The sequence below is a fragment of the Vicia villosa genome, linkage group LG7, assembly GCF_029867415.1.
Source record: "Vicia villosa cultivar HV-30 ecotype Madison, WI linkage group LG7, Vvil1.0, whole genome shotgun sequence".
Classification (NCBI taxonomy): domain Eukaryota; kingdom Viridiplantae; phylum Streptophyta; class Magnoliopsida; order Fabales; family Fabaceae; genus Vicia; species Vicia villosa.
The window spans coordinates 26,050,542-26,067,686 of NC_081186.1; positions in this window are offsets into that span (position 1 = coordinate 26,050,542).

The following is a 17,145-nucleotide window of genomic DNA, read 5'->3' on the forward strand; positions in this document are numbered from 1 at the left end:
ACTAGACTTGTTTATTGGTACTGCACGGGATGTCAGTGTCAGTGTTGAATGGATTAGAGGAATAATTAGAAGGTTTATTGAGGAGTAATTTTAAGAATTGAATTTAGCATTCGAAGAGTTTTGGATATATCGTATAGAGTGTCGCTGCATGATGTCGGTGTTGCATTTTGCGGGCAATGACTGGAAAATTCATATCATGAGTTCCGAGTGTCGGATTAATGTGCCGTTCGAACCTATGAAGAGGAGAGATTATGTTCTACCTTATGGAAGAGCTATAAATACAGTAGGTTGATCCTTTGAGGAGATAGTCTGAAGTCGGTTGTGGAAGCGTGAAACTTGTTGAATAAGAATGCCTACTACCGCGATTGTTTGAAACGACGTGGAGTAGAACATGTTGTTGATGAATAAGTTGACGAGATGTTCGGTGATAAAGATAACTTGAATACCGATGGATTTTAGTGAATGAGTAAATTAGTAGTAAAGGCGAAGTAAACTTTAGATTTCTTAGAATCGTATTTGTGATGGCAAAGTAACGATAAGTATAAAAGAAGAATTGTAGGGAATTTCTAAAATTTGTTGACGTGAGGAAGACTTTGTTGAGATTCCGAGTGGGATGATATTTGGAGGTGAAGGATGTAATAGAATTTGGATTAAAACCACGAGTTATGAATGTTGTGCTATTGTGTTGCGTAAGAAGTCTTAAAAATGTCGGTGATAATGATGAATGAGTTGGAATTAATTGGACAATTTAGAGACTTGAGTTAGTATGTGAAGGCACTGCTAATAGTGTTAGATTGAGTATGCTAGAAGATGACTAGTGGTATTCTTAACGATATTAGAGAAGGTCAGAAAGATGATGTTGAGTTGATCGATAAGTTGACTTTGAATTACCAAAGTAAAGGCGGTGAATTCAGAATCGACGAAAACGATGTAATGAGGTTGAGTGATTGGATTTGTGTAACTGATGTTTTGAGCTTCAGAAGGATATTCTAGAAGGACACCGTAGTGAATTATTGGACTATGACGATGTTAATGAGTTTGGGTGCAAACTCGGAAAGGGACACTATTATGTAGTAACGACGGTTTATGCTTAAATATGATTTTCAACTAATATTGACAAATTTAGGACTTGATCACCCTAAATCTCTTGTTGGTAGTAGATGGAATCATATAGATGAGATGAGCTTGTTTTGTTACCTTAATGGTATAAGATGTGATAAATGCTATGCCGTGAGAATAATCACTCACTATGTTGTGTGAACTTATGAAGAAGTGAATATGAAAGAGTGCAACATGGTGGATGATGACTTAAGACGGGTAATCAGAGTCGCGCAGCGAAAGTGTGATGTAGAGTAGTGTTATGAGTACTACTTGTGGCAAGTGAGGAATTAATATGTCGGAAGCCTACATAGAGAATATGTGTTGATCTATATGTTGGATTTAGAATCCAGTGGATGTAAGGATGTCGTGTCGAAGAATTATAACTCTTTTGAATAATTGCCGAGATGATGAATATGTTATTACGGTTGTACATAGTTAACGAGTATGTATTCGGCGAAATTAAAACGAAGAGTTGATGCCACTTGATGCTATAATAATTTGGTGTTGTTGTTAAGGGTTATTGTAGATTTCTAGATATAATGAGGAATTATACTCTATGAAGGGAGGAATTGATTTAATTCTTAGAAAAGAGCGAAACTCAATTTGAGTTGTTTTGCAAGAAATGGTATATTGAGGCTGATGAGTGTAATTATAACTACTTGTGTGTACTTGTTCTGATGGTTAGGATGTTTAATAGATGTAGTAACTCAGGAATTTGTTTTTGAGTGCGAGTAAGTATTACTGAGTGGTAAATTGGTACTATGAATGATGAAGAATGATTCTTGAAACGAATGAGTAAAGAGAGTCGGAATCGGGTAAAACTCAGAAATCTAATTGGTACAGATAATTGTGATGAGTAATCAGAGTAGTGCGGAAAAGCGGAATGTAACGTGCTGGATAATTAATGGTGTGACTTGAGGGGAGTCAGATAATTGGAATTCAATAGTATAGGAATGTTGTTATTGAGTTCTTGAGGGAAGCGGTTGGTGAAAAAATGTAAGTATTACATTATCACTCAAATGGAAGAGTATGTCTAAGGTTGGTAGGTTTGGTAGATGGTATGCATTACTGCAGTGTTGATCAGTGTGATCATACTATAGATTGTGTAATTGTATTACTCTGCTGTTGAGCGTATTGTATAGGTTGTATCTCAATGTTATGTTGTTGTTAACCTTTTGGAGCTATAGCGAGTGGTATACTTTTGGATAGTCAAATGCGACGTAAGAACTGGGATTTGAAGGTATGAAACATGTTTCCTGTTGGTTATGTCAGATGTATTTTTGAGGTTGACTAATAATAATGTTAATTGAGAGCTGGAGAGTCAGGTGAAGGACTCTTATACGAGCTGGTTACTTGAGGTATGTTTTTGAGGACGAAAACTCTTTTAGTGGGGGAGAGTTGTAACACCCGTATATTTTAATTTTTAATTTAAATGGAAATTTAATTTATAATTAGAATTATTGGTGGTTTGTGGGATTTAATTGGAAAAGGAGGGTTTATGGTGTTGGGCCATGTGTGATGTTAAGGAATGAGGGGGTGTTATGTTAGTAAAGGTCTTATTCCAATTAAAGTTTATTTTATAAAATAACAAGAATTGGGAATAAGGAAAAGGAACGTGAAAAGCAGAGCAGAGGAGATGAGGGATTGGAAAGCTGGTACGTGAAGAGGAGCAATGGAGGGTGAGACCAATCAAGAATCTTTGGCTAAGGTAAGGGGGGACTCTCCGGTTATCATCTATTATCGTATTCTTGGATAATAATATTGATTAGGGATGTTGTTGAGTCAATTGGATTATATGTCGGGTTTAGGGAGGTAATGAATTGATGAAAATTGCATGGATTATTGATTGATTATGTGTTGTTTTGATGTGTGATGATGAATAATGATGCAATTGATGATTAACTGCCTGTATATGATGTTTAGAGTCAGTTTTAGACTCAAATTAGGTGAGATCGCAGGATCTGACGCAGACCTGAAAGTCTGTGAAATCGCCAGTTCGCGCCGCGTCCCAGTGTTGGCGCCGCGAAGGCGTACTTGTTTTCTCGCATCGCGCCGCGTGAATAGGTTGGCGCCGCGAACGTGTTTTGTGTGCTTCAGGTCGCGCCGCGGACTTTGGTTGCGCCGCGTGCTGTAGCGTTAGTTGTTTTCTTGGAAATGTTAAATGATGTGTAACTTTCGAACCGTAGGTCCGTTTTTAGTGTCGTTTCGAGCACGATGAATCTTATGAGATAGCCTACGTGTTTAACTGATGGAATGAGGTGTGAATCCAATTATTTTTAAATATGATTTTATTTCTTGGTGATTGATGTATTGTACATATATATGTGATGAAATATGTTAAATACATGCTATGTTGAAATATTAATCATGTGACGATTTGTTTAATTGGATGATATATTGTAGACATGTATGATGAAATGTGACAATATAAGATGTTGTGTTGAAAAGCATTATGATGTGATGATTTGTTGAGAGTTGTATGATGATGACTGATTTGTTTTGGAATGATGTGGATACATGTGTGTTCTTATTATTGATGATAATGATGATGATGATGATGATTGATTGTATTGAATGATGCTAATGTATATAAACATACTTGATGATAATGATGATGTTGATGATGATGATGATGGTATAAGTATGTTGTATATGTTGCATTCATTCATGTTCATTGATGATACTGTATCCACAAGGGTGTGTTGGATCAATGAAGGGCATGATTCCCATTGTGTGGAATCTGTGCCGGCAGGGCCGTATCTTGATGATGTTGGATCGGTCATGGGTTATTCCCATCTGATGAGGTTAATCGTGTGCCCATGTGGGGTGTGAGCGATTTGAAGTGCAGTATCATAGAGAGAAGTCCTGTGAATATGACTCACGAATTTTGGTACCACATGCATAGTGTCAGTTCATACATATGCATACTTTTATAACATGATTGGAAGTATTCCAGTGTTATAAATATTGATGACGTGTTGGTTGTGTGTTTTGTTGAATTAATGTTGAGTATGATTGTCTGTTTGAAATATGTGTTTTGTTGACGTTGTGTAAATGATGGATGTTCCTGATAATCTGAATATGATGAAATTGGGTGAATAATATAACTATGATGTGTTGTTATTTAAGATGCAATAACATTTGTTAACTGTGATGAGACTCACCCTTACTGTTGACATTTTCAGATTGAGGATAGCTGCTTTCGACTTGGTGAGGATTAGCTCATAAGTCGGTTTAGTTGTTGTGTCGGTGTCATGATCTGATAGATGTAACACTGGGAACGCGATGTTTTGAGTTTCGATTATAACTCTATTGTTTATTTTATTTGAAGTCTGATACATTAACGATGTAATGTTGACTTGATGATTTGATTCCGCTGTGTAAACATGATTTTTATCTAATGAGTTATAATATCAGATGTTTCAGTGAATGCATGACATATGCCGAACGTGTGTTTTCTTTTATTTTTGAATTGTGACACTCTTTGCATGTTTACTCTGATTTAATTTTGTTAATTCCCGTGGGGTATTAGAGGGGTGTTACATCGTCACTGAAACATCCTGCAACTTCGCATAAAACAACAACAATATACACGTCGCTCAGAAATCACAAAGAAATAACAACACAACGTACTCATCATAATTCACAAAACGAGCCGATCACAATCACCTACTAGCATATACGAACTACCTCTACAATTTTCAATTAATTCCGGATAACTAAATACACCCTAATCCCACATACAATCATCATATTCCTGGTTATATAATTCGAACCCCACCCTTACCATGATAAATATGGACTCTTTCACCATAGCTCTAAGCTTTTCTCCAAAAGAAATCCTTTCTAACATCAATTGGAGATACGCCTAAAAACCAGTCCGGGAATCAGCTTATCAGACGAACTTAAAACCCTCAAAATCAAAATCGCTCCGGTCAGAACTTACCTCTACGAGTCAGGAACGTTGTGTCCAAGTACCATAACGATCCAACGGTTGGATTGAGAGATATGCCCGATTTGCCAAGGTGACTCTATGCTGAAACTTGCTGCGAAAATTAAGGCTTCCTCCATAACTTTCTTCTTCTCTCAAGTGCTACTCCCTTCTTTCTCTTCTCTTTTCTATTTTTCCTTTCTCCCCAAAAATAAGTTATGAGACTCCAACTCTGAAACCCTAATTTTTTACTCTTACTATCTCTTTTCTCTTAATGGGCTTAACCCACAATCCATCTATTACGTTTCTACTACTAAGGCTCAATTAACTATATCTCTCATACAACTTAATCAACCCAACTAACACAAACACACATACAATTAAATATTTCAAATAATTATTATATCACATAATAACTAAATAAATAAATAACTATTAAAAATACTATATAGTATAATTACTAATATAATTAATAAAAATATTAATAAAATCGGGATGTTACAAGCTAGGCTATGAGATGACAAACCAGGAATGTATAATCAGATTCTAATAGTGTACGTAGTCGGGCTATGAGACGACGAACCAGGAAATTCCAATAAAATTCTAATAGTGTTTTAACCAATAAATTATTCCTTTCATGTTGATTAAATTTTGTAATGTATCAATATTATTTTTAAGTCTTGAACTCAAGGGGAGCCTGTGAACAAGCTGAGATAATTTTTTATAGTATAAAATCAGGGGAAGTTTTCTACTTCACTCTGATATGTTTTATGCGATTAAACCAAGTAAAAACTGCTCATCAAAATACATGGTTTTGTCATCATAAAAAAGGGGGAGATTGTAAGAACAAGATTTGGTTCGGCATCTGGTCATTAGTTTTGATGATAACAATATATTGTCTTTTAGAGAAGAATTTTGTAACGTAATGATTTTGTTTAGTGTGTAGATGAATGCTAATAGGTTCTGAATCTGAAGAAGTGACGTGTGAGGTCATCAGATTTTGAACTCTATACACACTCTGACTCTAAATATATATTTGATCAGTCACCATTTCTGCTATAGTTATTATCATTTTAACAGGTGAAAGTAGGCGACTTATTTTCATTTTTCATGTAGTTTAAGTGGTTTATATGTTAGTTTCTTTAATTTCGTATTTATCTATGTTTTATTCATTCTTTGAATTTTTGATCCTTTTGGAATGGTTAACGTGTTTTGTAGTTCGTAGGAAGTCAATGATATGGCCAGAAAAGAAACGCGGAGAATTTTCAGAAAGATTGGGAAAGTCTATTTTTCAGCATTTTTTATTTATCATGATATAGTGTGGTATTTTGATCTTAACTAGAGCGTCGTAACTCAGAATGACTTGGGACTAACGGCAAATGAAATCTAACATCAAGGGCTACAACTCTCATGAAGACACTAAAGTTTAATTCATCTTTGTTCATACGCCTATCAAGCCATTTCATACGCATATCAAATCTAGAACATGTTTTCTATCATGATAGGCGTGTGGTATTTTGATGATAACTAGAGCATCGTAACTCGGAATGACGTGGGACCAAAAGAAAATGAAAGCTAACATCAAGGGCTACAACTTTTATGAATACAACAAAGGCTAATTCGACTATGTTCATATGTGTATCAAGCAATTTCATACGTGTATCATATTTGGAAATTTTCATATTTCTGCCCATACGCGTATGGCAGCGGGTGTCATACCCTAATTTTTGACCCCCCTGAGATGACATATCTTCAGGATTTTCATCAAGTCAAAGTAAGTACCCAGGGCAGTCTGGCATTCAATCGAGGGTGTTCAAAGACAAGAAAATTCAGGCAAAGGATCAATCAATAGAGGGATTAGTCTCTAATACAATCATAAGACTCAAAAGCCTCATTATTACACCTATGATTGATTAAGACACCCAGTCATCTAAGTACAGGATTACTCAGATCAACAGACTAGGGTTTGGAGCCTATCAAGGACTAAAATCAGGGATCACATTTGGGAAGCCCTAAAAAACCTCAGGGGATCATTCAAAGACATCAATCATCTTCAAATATCTCATATTACAAGATCCACTGGACATCACACTTCAATTCAAAGTCTACAGTCATTATTTTCACATGGTCGACAAATTAGGGTTTTGACCTAATTCACCAAGATAGTTGACTTTTTAATCAGGGCATGAATCCAAAACTCAAGACATGATTCAAGAGTCTTTACTACCTCAATATAATCCATTTACATCATTCATTTGAGGAGAAGATCTTGTTTCTACACAAAAAGCCCAAAAATTCACTTTGTCAGGAAAAGTCAACTGTACAGATTCATCATTGACTTTTAAGGTTTTTGGTCAAAAAATAACTTTCAAAGATCAATATCATCAATATATGGATGTCAAAGTCATTTGACCAAAGAAATTCAAAGAAATTCATCAAGGAACAAAAAGTCGGGAATTAGGGTTTTTTAAGGCATGGTGAGAACTCAAAATTTCACCTACACAACTCAAAAAACTTCCCACATGAAAGTTGTAGATCTTGCAAAATAAAACAACATCTTACAAAGGAACTTTTTTCAAAAGATCAACCATTTATGAAGTTTTGGAAATTTTGAAGTTTAGGTCATAAACACTTAGAAATTTTTCTAAGTGTTTTAACCTAGTTTTCATCCAACTTTGGGCTCATTTTTCACAAATTTCCCAAATGATTCTGAAGAAGACATAAACTAATGATTTGAAGTAGATGTTTAGGGCTTTCCAAATTGTGTTCAACCTTCTCCAAATTCAATTTGAGCTAGGAGTTATGCTTGTTCAAAGTTGGCCTCATGAAGTAAAATTATAGGTCATGTGCAAATTGGAACTTTGCAATTTTGTGCATTTTGCTTCATGAATGGATGCTACACGACCCATAACATGTCTGAAACAATGCCATGCATTCATTTTCACCATGCCATGATAATTGAAGAAGATTCCTAAAACAAGAACATGTGATTATGTGATGATTACTTTTGAGAATTTATGGCAAATTGATGAATCACCCAAGGAATCTTCTCACCAACCAATTAGAGCTCACTTTGCATCTGAATTGTCCCCTAAGATCAGATAGAATCAATGGATAGGGGAGGTGGCTCGAAAATGCAATGATCACACTTGGATATTCTTTGAAATTTCTTCATGGCTAAGAAACCAAACTTGCTTCACTAAGCAAGCTCACTCTCCCAATCAGTACTGAGACATTTGCCTATAAATAGAGGCCTCATTCTCATTCAAAAAACACACCAAAGCAACAGAATTCTTGCTTTCTCTTTTCTTTCTTCATACTTAGTTTTTTCAAAGGTCCTTTGGCAAGAAGACTCGGATTCTTCAAACCAAAGCTCTCTCTTTGAAAATAAGTATTCAAACACATTGAGGGAGGCATTTGGAGGTGATCCAAACCTCTGGAACACTGCTGGGCGTGGAGAATCATCATCTCCACCTCTCATTTGGAGCACTTGCAGTTGGAGGACCACAGAACAATTCAGGAGGTTTCAAGCCAAGCCAATCATCCAGGCACACTCCTCAGGTCATAGTGAAGCTAACCAGATGGCTGCAGCTCATCTGTAACTCCAAATTCAACAACCTCCATGTTCACTTGAAGCTGAGATCGAGGGAGGTCCATAGAACAATTCAGAAGGATTCAGGCTACAATAAGCATCCAGTTAGCATCATTGAGTCTCAGGGAAGCTATTGAGATCATTCATTCAAGCCCAGGTGGTCTCTATCATCCTCACGACCTCCATTTTCAGAGGTAAGTTTCTGAACCTCACTTCTCTAATTTAAGTACTCTTTGTGAAATAGCTCGATTCTATCTTGTTCAGCATCATCAGAGGATTGAAAACCCTCTATCATCATCCATTTATCTTTCAGTATAGTCATTTAATTTGATTTTGAAATTTTAGGGTTCTTCACGATTTCTGGTAAATTAGTTAGATGTAGTTAATATTAATTCATGTTAGTTACATATTTAGAATCGTGAGTGAATTTAGAGCAAGTTTCATGTTTACATCATTGCAAATGGTTGAGAGTTGAGAGAGTTCAGAAATTTGAATTGATGGAGCTTGAGGTTGAAGACGAAGATGGAGGGTGGTGCCATTTTTCAAATCTCTGAGCAAAGTTTGTTTTATTTTTAATGATAGGCGTTTCCTTAACGAATGAATAACTTGCCCTAGTGGCCACACATGCGCTCTTAGTCTCCTCATGCCCAAGGTCTGGGGTTCGATCCCCCCCTCAGACCTTTTGTTTTTATTTTCCATTTTAACGCGCGTGTTTCACATATAAACAACTGGGATCCCTCTTTAGTCACACTGAGCGTGTAGCTCAGTTGGCTTTGTTTTGGTGTGGTGACTATAAAGGCGTGAGTTCAAGCCTTGGTGGAGACATTCCTATTTTTTTTACCACTTTTCACACTTATTTTCTTCACAACTTCACACAATTAATTAACCTATCAAACTAATTTATTTTCACTTCATTTTTCACACACTTGTCATTTAATACATCTATTTTGTGAATAATCAAAAAAAATCATAAAAATATTATTTATTTCATGTATTTTTATTAGGTTTAAAATAGTATGTTTTAGGTGTTTTCTTAAATACTTTAATACATATTTTCACTTTGTTTTAACCTAAATCATTTTGTAAATAAAGTTTATGATAAAACCCTAATTGTTTAGGTCTTAATTAAGTAAAAATCTTTACTTTTACTTTAATTAAGTTGACTTTTGTCAATTCTCAAAACTGTTTTCAATCTCCGAATAAATCAAATGATTAAGGTTTTTCAAACAACAAAACCTTGTATCATTCAAAATCATTTTCAATTGCTTTTACACCAGTACTGTAAAGTACTGGGCCTCTAATAGAGTGTAAGTCCCAAAAACCTTCTCTTCTTAGCTTGTTTTCAAAACTGTATTTTCAAAATCTTCTTTCTGTTTTCAAAACATTCTTCTGGTATTTGAAGGGCATTATTCCCGGTGAAACTCTTCAGATACCTATGTGACCTTTGTCCATCTTCACTTCTTCTGTTTTCAAAAACCATTAACTGTTTATCATATATATATTCAACTGTTATCCACCAATTACTGTTGAGGCTCTGTACATACTTCTTCAATGGCCTCCACTCCATCCAGGTTAGGCTTTACAAGCTTTCAATTTACAGTCTTTATTTAAATTACTGTCAAATATAAACTGTGCATATATATTAGTTTAGAACTACGTTTGAGTATAAACCTTAGGACAGTTAAACTATATATATATATTATAGGAATATGACCTAGGATTGAGAATGTCTTCCCGGTGAAGGCTCTTTCCTAATTAGAGATCTGTAGTTCAAACCCCCAAGATGAATTATTCCCGGTGAAACATCTTGGTAAAAACCTTAGAATCCAAATAATAGGACACATCCACCCAAAGAGGAATTATTCCCGGTGAAACCTCTTACCCATTTGCTTAGAGCCAAAATAAGTTCAAAACTACATAGCTTCCTCTTGTGCTATAACAAGGACCCTCGATTAGCCTCCTCTTGGGCTTTGTACAAGGACCCACAGGCTTCTTAAAAGCATTTCCAGCTTCCTCTTGAGCTTGTATACAAGGACCCATCAGGTTTCTTATAAACATAGGAACAGGTCTTTAGTCACCTTTTAGCCTACCCTGGTGAGTTTCTTCCAATCTAAACCAGACTTTAAACAAGCTAAGTTTGTCTCAATTCTACATTGAGTACATTTTTGGAATGAGAGACATGGACAGTCTCTGTCACCCTTATCTTCATCAATCTTCCTTAGCAGAGTCTAGGATCTATGTTTTGGTCATCCTCAGCATTGAGTCAGCCTTTATCTTGGGCTTTAAACAAGAAGTCTCCATTAGATAATCTTTCTGCCATTCATTTTCAATAAACCCCTGGAAAGGGTTAGCCTCCACACATTCTTTCATTTTCAACAAAACCCCTGGAAAGGGTTAGCCTCCAAAGTCAATTAAAATCAACTTCCATTTCAACAAAACCCCTGGAAAGGGTTAGCCTCCAAAGTCAATTAATAAAAAATGTCAAAAAAAATAAAGATTCATTTCTCTTAGGAGATAATTTCCCCAAAAGAGTCAAAACCCCTGGAAAGGGTCAGCCTCCAAAAAACATGATAAAGTTAGTCTTTTAACAGACAAATTCACCAGCTGAGTCAAAATCCCTGGAAAGGGTTAGCTTCCAAAGAAAAACAGTCTTTTAATAAATAAAATCTCCTCAGTAGAGTCAAAACCAACAAAAACAGTTAGCCTCAACCTTGGGCTTTGTACAAGGCAGATAAACCATATTTTCATGTGTCAAAGATTCCTAACACCTCGGATCTTTTCCCCATAGAGTCATCCATACTCAGTTTATTTAAGAGTCAGCCACAACCTTGGGCTTTGTACAGGGCAGAAAATAATGTTTTTTTCCTAGCTAGAGTCAGCCACAACCTTGGGCTTTGTACAAGGCACATAAAATAGAGTCATTCATTCAATTATCCTCAGCAGTCAGCCACAACCTTGGGCTTTGTACAAGGCACACAAAATAGAGTCATTCATAGTCTCAAAAATTCAATTATCCTCAACAGTTAGCCATAACCTTGGGCTTTGTACAAGGCACATAAATAGAGTCTCCCTAAGTAGAGTCAGCCTCAATTCTGGGCTTTGTACAGAACACAAAAATACCCTGTAATTAATCCCCAGTGGAGTCATCTCCCAGAGTCAATAATAATTAATAAATCAAAAAAAGCCTCAAGCTTGGGCCTCATACAAGCCAGCTAAATCCAAATCTTTTATACAGTAGATAGACATAGCTTATCTCTATAGAGAGATATTTTTACTACTCTACCACATTCAAACAAACAAACATTTCAATTTCAATTTCAATCAAAGTCTCCCATTTAGGACTCTGAAAGACATACTCTGGCACATCCCCAGACTTGTACACTTTCCCTAATTTGGACGAGCATCTTTCTTTCATTTAAGAGGCATCTGACTGGCATACTTGCACACACAAGTAAGGTCCCCCTCTTAAATGAAATGAATTCAATTATTCTGTCACTCTTTCAAAATGTTTGTGGTAGAATAGTACAAATACCTCTCTGTAGAGATGATTTCATGTCTCTTTACTGTAAACAGAGATTTAATTCCAAGCTTCAACCTTGAGCTTCAAGCAAGGCACCAAAAACAATTAATTTCCCTAGTTAGTTCCCCGAACTACATTAAGCTCTGACTTCCACTAGGGATATGTAGGCATGAGGTTCACAAGGAATCTCAGCGAGCTAATAAAATACCAAAAATAGTCAGTCTGTCTGTCTGTCTGTCTTTTCAAATCAATTCAATTCCTTCTCCTAACACAAAGGAGAAACTTTCCCAATCATTAGCAGCAAACACAATCACAATGACACAGAGAAGGTTCCTGTAGAGTACTACAGATATGTAGGGTGTTTAAACACTTCCCTATGTATAACCGACCTCCCGGACTCCAGAATTTCTAGTCTAGGTGAAATCCCCACACTTAGCAAACTCCTAGGGTTTAGTTGAGATCTTTTTTTCCCTTTCCTACTCGTAGGACCAATAAGAAAGTTCGTGTGATATCGTAGGAAGAACTGAAATAAAATTCATCCCACCACGGGCGCATTCTCCTTCCAAATTTCGCGTGAAGGGTTTAGCGTGCCGTCCTCCCAAGTGAAACGGGGAGGTAAAAGAAAACGACACCACAGAAAAATGGCGACTCTGCTGGGGATGTAAGTGTTAAAAACCTTGGTTTTTCATCCACACCAATGGTTGACCTGTTGCTGGTCCAGCCCCAATGAGGAATTAGGGATGCCAAATTCCCCCTCAAACAAGAGAGGTTCTGCCTAACCTCTGTGTCATATCATGTGTTTGTTGCATATATATTTGTTTATTTTGTTTATTCTGTATCGGGAAAGGGCTTGATTCCCCCTTGTGGTGAGAAATCCTATATCCGGATTTGAGTGCAACATAAGATAGGATGGAGGATGTCTTCCCGGTGAAGGCCCTCTAATCTTGGTTTCCAAGTCTACTCTTGGGATTTGCCTGGCTGGTTGTGATTAACTGCGCCACTGCATTCCGAGACTGATTTGTACCAGGAGGACCTAGAAACACATTAACCCCACTTAAAGCCTTTTTTAGGACGTAGAGCGGTGATTACGGAAGTAATTGTCACGCAGATACTACACTTAGAGAAAACTCTCTTATAGATACCAATCAACGTATCTTTAAGGTTGAGCAAAAACTCTGAGACCCCTAGAACCCGTTCTACAGGTACAAAAATCCTTAACCTTAGTTTACCATTGGGGCGGGGATTGCGTTTTGACTTCATGACCACTATACCCTTCAACGCCATGTTTGTTTAAAACTCTTGTGTGTGCATTCATGCATTCATGCATCATTCATTAATAAACAACTAAAAACAAAAAGAGTCTTTTTCGAGTCGTTTTTCAAGGAAACTAAATAACGAACATTTTGAACTTCATAGAAAGAGAGAAACGGAGAAAGGACTTAAGGATCTATATTATGGATTACGGAAGAAAGAGAGCTAGGAAATACACCTTCAAGATTCCCCAGGTCGAGGAACTGGGAAAGCTCGGAAAACTGGTGGTCAACCCCCAGACTTTCAAGGAGAAGTATGGAAAACTTCTGCCTTTGCTCAATACCAACATGGTGGATGGGATCCTTCCCACCTTGGTACAGTTTTACGATCCAACGTATCACTGCTTCACCTTTCCAGATTACCAGCTCATGCCTACGTTGGAGGAGTACTCTCGTCTGATTGGAATACCCGTGTACGCGCAAGATCCGTACTCCGGTTTGGAATCCTGACGATATTATCATTGCTGCAACTACTCCTTTGAACGTAGTCGACATCAGAACTCATATGGTGAGTAGAGGAGGAATTCAAGGATTGCCCTCCAAATTCCTGTTTGATCAAGCTCGGTACTTCGTCAGCATCCAAGATATGAGCGCTTTTGAGGAAATCTTGGCTTTGCTTATCTACGGATTGTTTTTGTTCCCTAACATTAACGATTTCGTCGACATCAACGCAATTAAGATCTTCTTAATTGGAAATCCAGTTCCAACCTTGCTTGCGGATGCTTATTACTCTGTGCATTCAAGAAACCTGCAGCGAGGAGGATTAATCACATGCTGCGTACCGTTGTTATACGAATGGTTCGTTTCACACCTGCCAAAGTCTAGCACTTTCTGGAATATGAGGGATGGCCTTTACTGGTCACAGAAAATCATGTCTCTCACTCATACAGACATTGATTGGTGTAGTCCTGACAACGACGAAACCAAGATCATCTTCAGTTGCGGAAATTTCCCCAACGTACCCCTTATTGGAACTAAGGGAGGAATCAGTTACAATCCAGCTTTAGCCCGTCGTCAATACGGCTATCCCATGAAAAATATACCAAGTAACATCCAATTGGAGGGTCTGTTCTTCAAGAACATCGACGATCATGGCAACATGCTGAAAAAGGAAATTGTCCAAGCCTGGCGTCTTGTTCACAGCAAAGGGAGAAGATTGTTAGGAAAACATCTTTGCATCTCCCTGGATCCTTACCTTCAATGGGTACGCGTCAGAGCATTCAAGCTCAGGATGCCATATCAACATCAAGAACCTATTCCCCTAAGGGAACCAATTTACCTTTTCTCCACCGATGTTGAAAAACTGCAAGCGGCATTAAACAAGGTATGCCAAGAAAGGAATGCTTGGAGGAACAAGTATCGAATTGTCAACACGGAAAATGTTGAGACTCAAAACATCCTAAGAAGGAAGGATGAGTTACTTGAAGTGCTCGATCGACAAGTGACACAATCGTCACTTTCTCATCATATCCCTCCTGCTTCCTGGATCATCGATCAGCTCACGTCAGAGAACGCTCAGCTCAAGAAACAGAAGAAGATGTTAGAACGTGAAGTCGGCTCATCATCAAAGTTTTAGAGTCCTTTCTCTCAGTTTCTCTGTATTTCCCCTTTTCAAAGTGTGTAAAAACAGCGTTTTCGCTTAATTAATAAAAGTTTGATGTTTCATAACGTAATTATGGTGTTTCCTTGAAAAATAATAACTTAATTGCATATCATACATCGCTTTAGTCGTACGCACTGACACGAGAATTGTCGCGGATCTAATAGTCACTTTCCTTTCTCCAGAAAGAGAGGAGGAGAAGGAGGTGAACCAAGACTTTCAAGCTGTCTCATCAATACAACACTCGTTCAAGTCGCAAGAAAAGAATGGAAGACTTTGAGCAAGAGAATGAAGAACTCAGAGAAGAGATTAATACTCTCAAAGGTACTGTTGAAAGACTCAATAGTATGGTAGAAGCCCTGGTAGTTGCGCAGAATCGACCAACGCCAGAAGAACCGCAAAGGACTGTGGTTTCCGAGATTGTTTCTACTCCTATTCCTCAGTATACCATGCCGCCTGATCGACCTTGGGGCATGCCGTATAACTTTACTCCAGAAGGGTACATACCTCCAGCTTCTGAAGCTCCAAAAGTCACCATGGATATGCGTCCACCGGAGGGTTACAAACCTCTGGAAATTGAAGTTCCAAGAGCAACGGCAATGGGTTTCGCACAACAGAATGCTGAGATTCCAAGATCTGCTGTCATGACTTCTCCACAGCCCATTATGCATACTTTTCCCCCGCAAGGCGGACAAGTATATCATCACGCTCCAAGTGAGGATGCTGGCGTGTATGAAAGATTGGACGAGTTCCAAGAACAGTTTCTGCAAATGCAGAAGGAACTCAAGACTCTCCGAGGACAAGATCTATTTGGAAAGAATGCTGCAGACCTCTGTCTGGTTCCAAATGTTAAGATTCCTCACAAATTCAAAGTACCAGAATTCGAGAAGTACAAAGGGAATTCATGCCCACAAAGTCATCTTGTGATGTACGCTCGAAGAATGTCAACTCAGACTGATAATCAACAATTACTCATTCATTATTTTCAAGACAGCCTGACTGGTGCTGCACTCAAATGGTACATGAACTTGGACAGTTCAGAGATTCGTACTTTTCGAGACCTCGGAGAGGCCTTCGTCAAACAGTATAAGTACAATCTGGATATGGCTCCCGACAGAGATCAACTCCGGGCCATGACTCAAAAGGATAGAGAAAGCTTCAAGGAATACGCTCAGAGATGGCGTGAAGTTGCTGCTCAAATTTGTCCACCACTTGAAGAGAAAGAAATGACAAAAATCTATCTCAAAACTTTAATTCCATTTTACTACAGACGAATGGTTGCAAGTGCACCAAGTGACTTTACCGAGATGATAAACATGGGTGTGCGTTTAGAAGAAGCAGTTCGAGAAGGACGCTTGAACAAAGAACCAGAATCTTCTATTGGTCCAAGGAAGTATGGAAGTTCTTTCCAGAAGAAAAAGGATCAAGATGTCAGCAATGTCTTGCACAAAATCAAGAAGAAATTCCAACCTCAAGTTGCAACAATAACTCCAGTTGTTAACTCAGCGCCAGCTCATCAACCTCAGGTCTCGCAACAACAAATTCAACAAAGGTCGCAGCAACCTCAGCAGCAGGTTCGACCTCCAAACTACAACAATCGGGCTCCAAGGTATCCTGCCTTTGACCCCGTACCAATGCCGTATGCAGAATTGTTTCCAACATTACTGGCAAAAGGACTCATTCAGACAAGGAGTCCTCCAAATCCTACAAACAGTTCCTCACCATGGTATAAGGCTGACCAATCTTGTCCCTATCATCAGGGGGCACCAGGTCACAATATTGAGAACTGTTTCTCTTTCAAGATTGACGTCCAACGATTAGTGAAGAGCGGAATGCTATCCTTCAAAGATACTAATCCAAACGTCCAAGCAAATCCTTTGCCGCATCATAAAGAAGCTTCAGTAAATCTGGTAGATCAACACCCCAATGTCATTCAAATCTACGACATTCGTCAGATAGGGGAAAATCTTGTCAAGATGCACGCTAAACAAGCTGGGTACGGTCATGTACCACCTCACAACTACTTCACATGTGAAATTTGTCCAAAGAATAATCAAGGATGTGCCGTAGTTCAAGCTGCATTACAAGAAC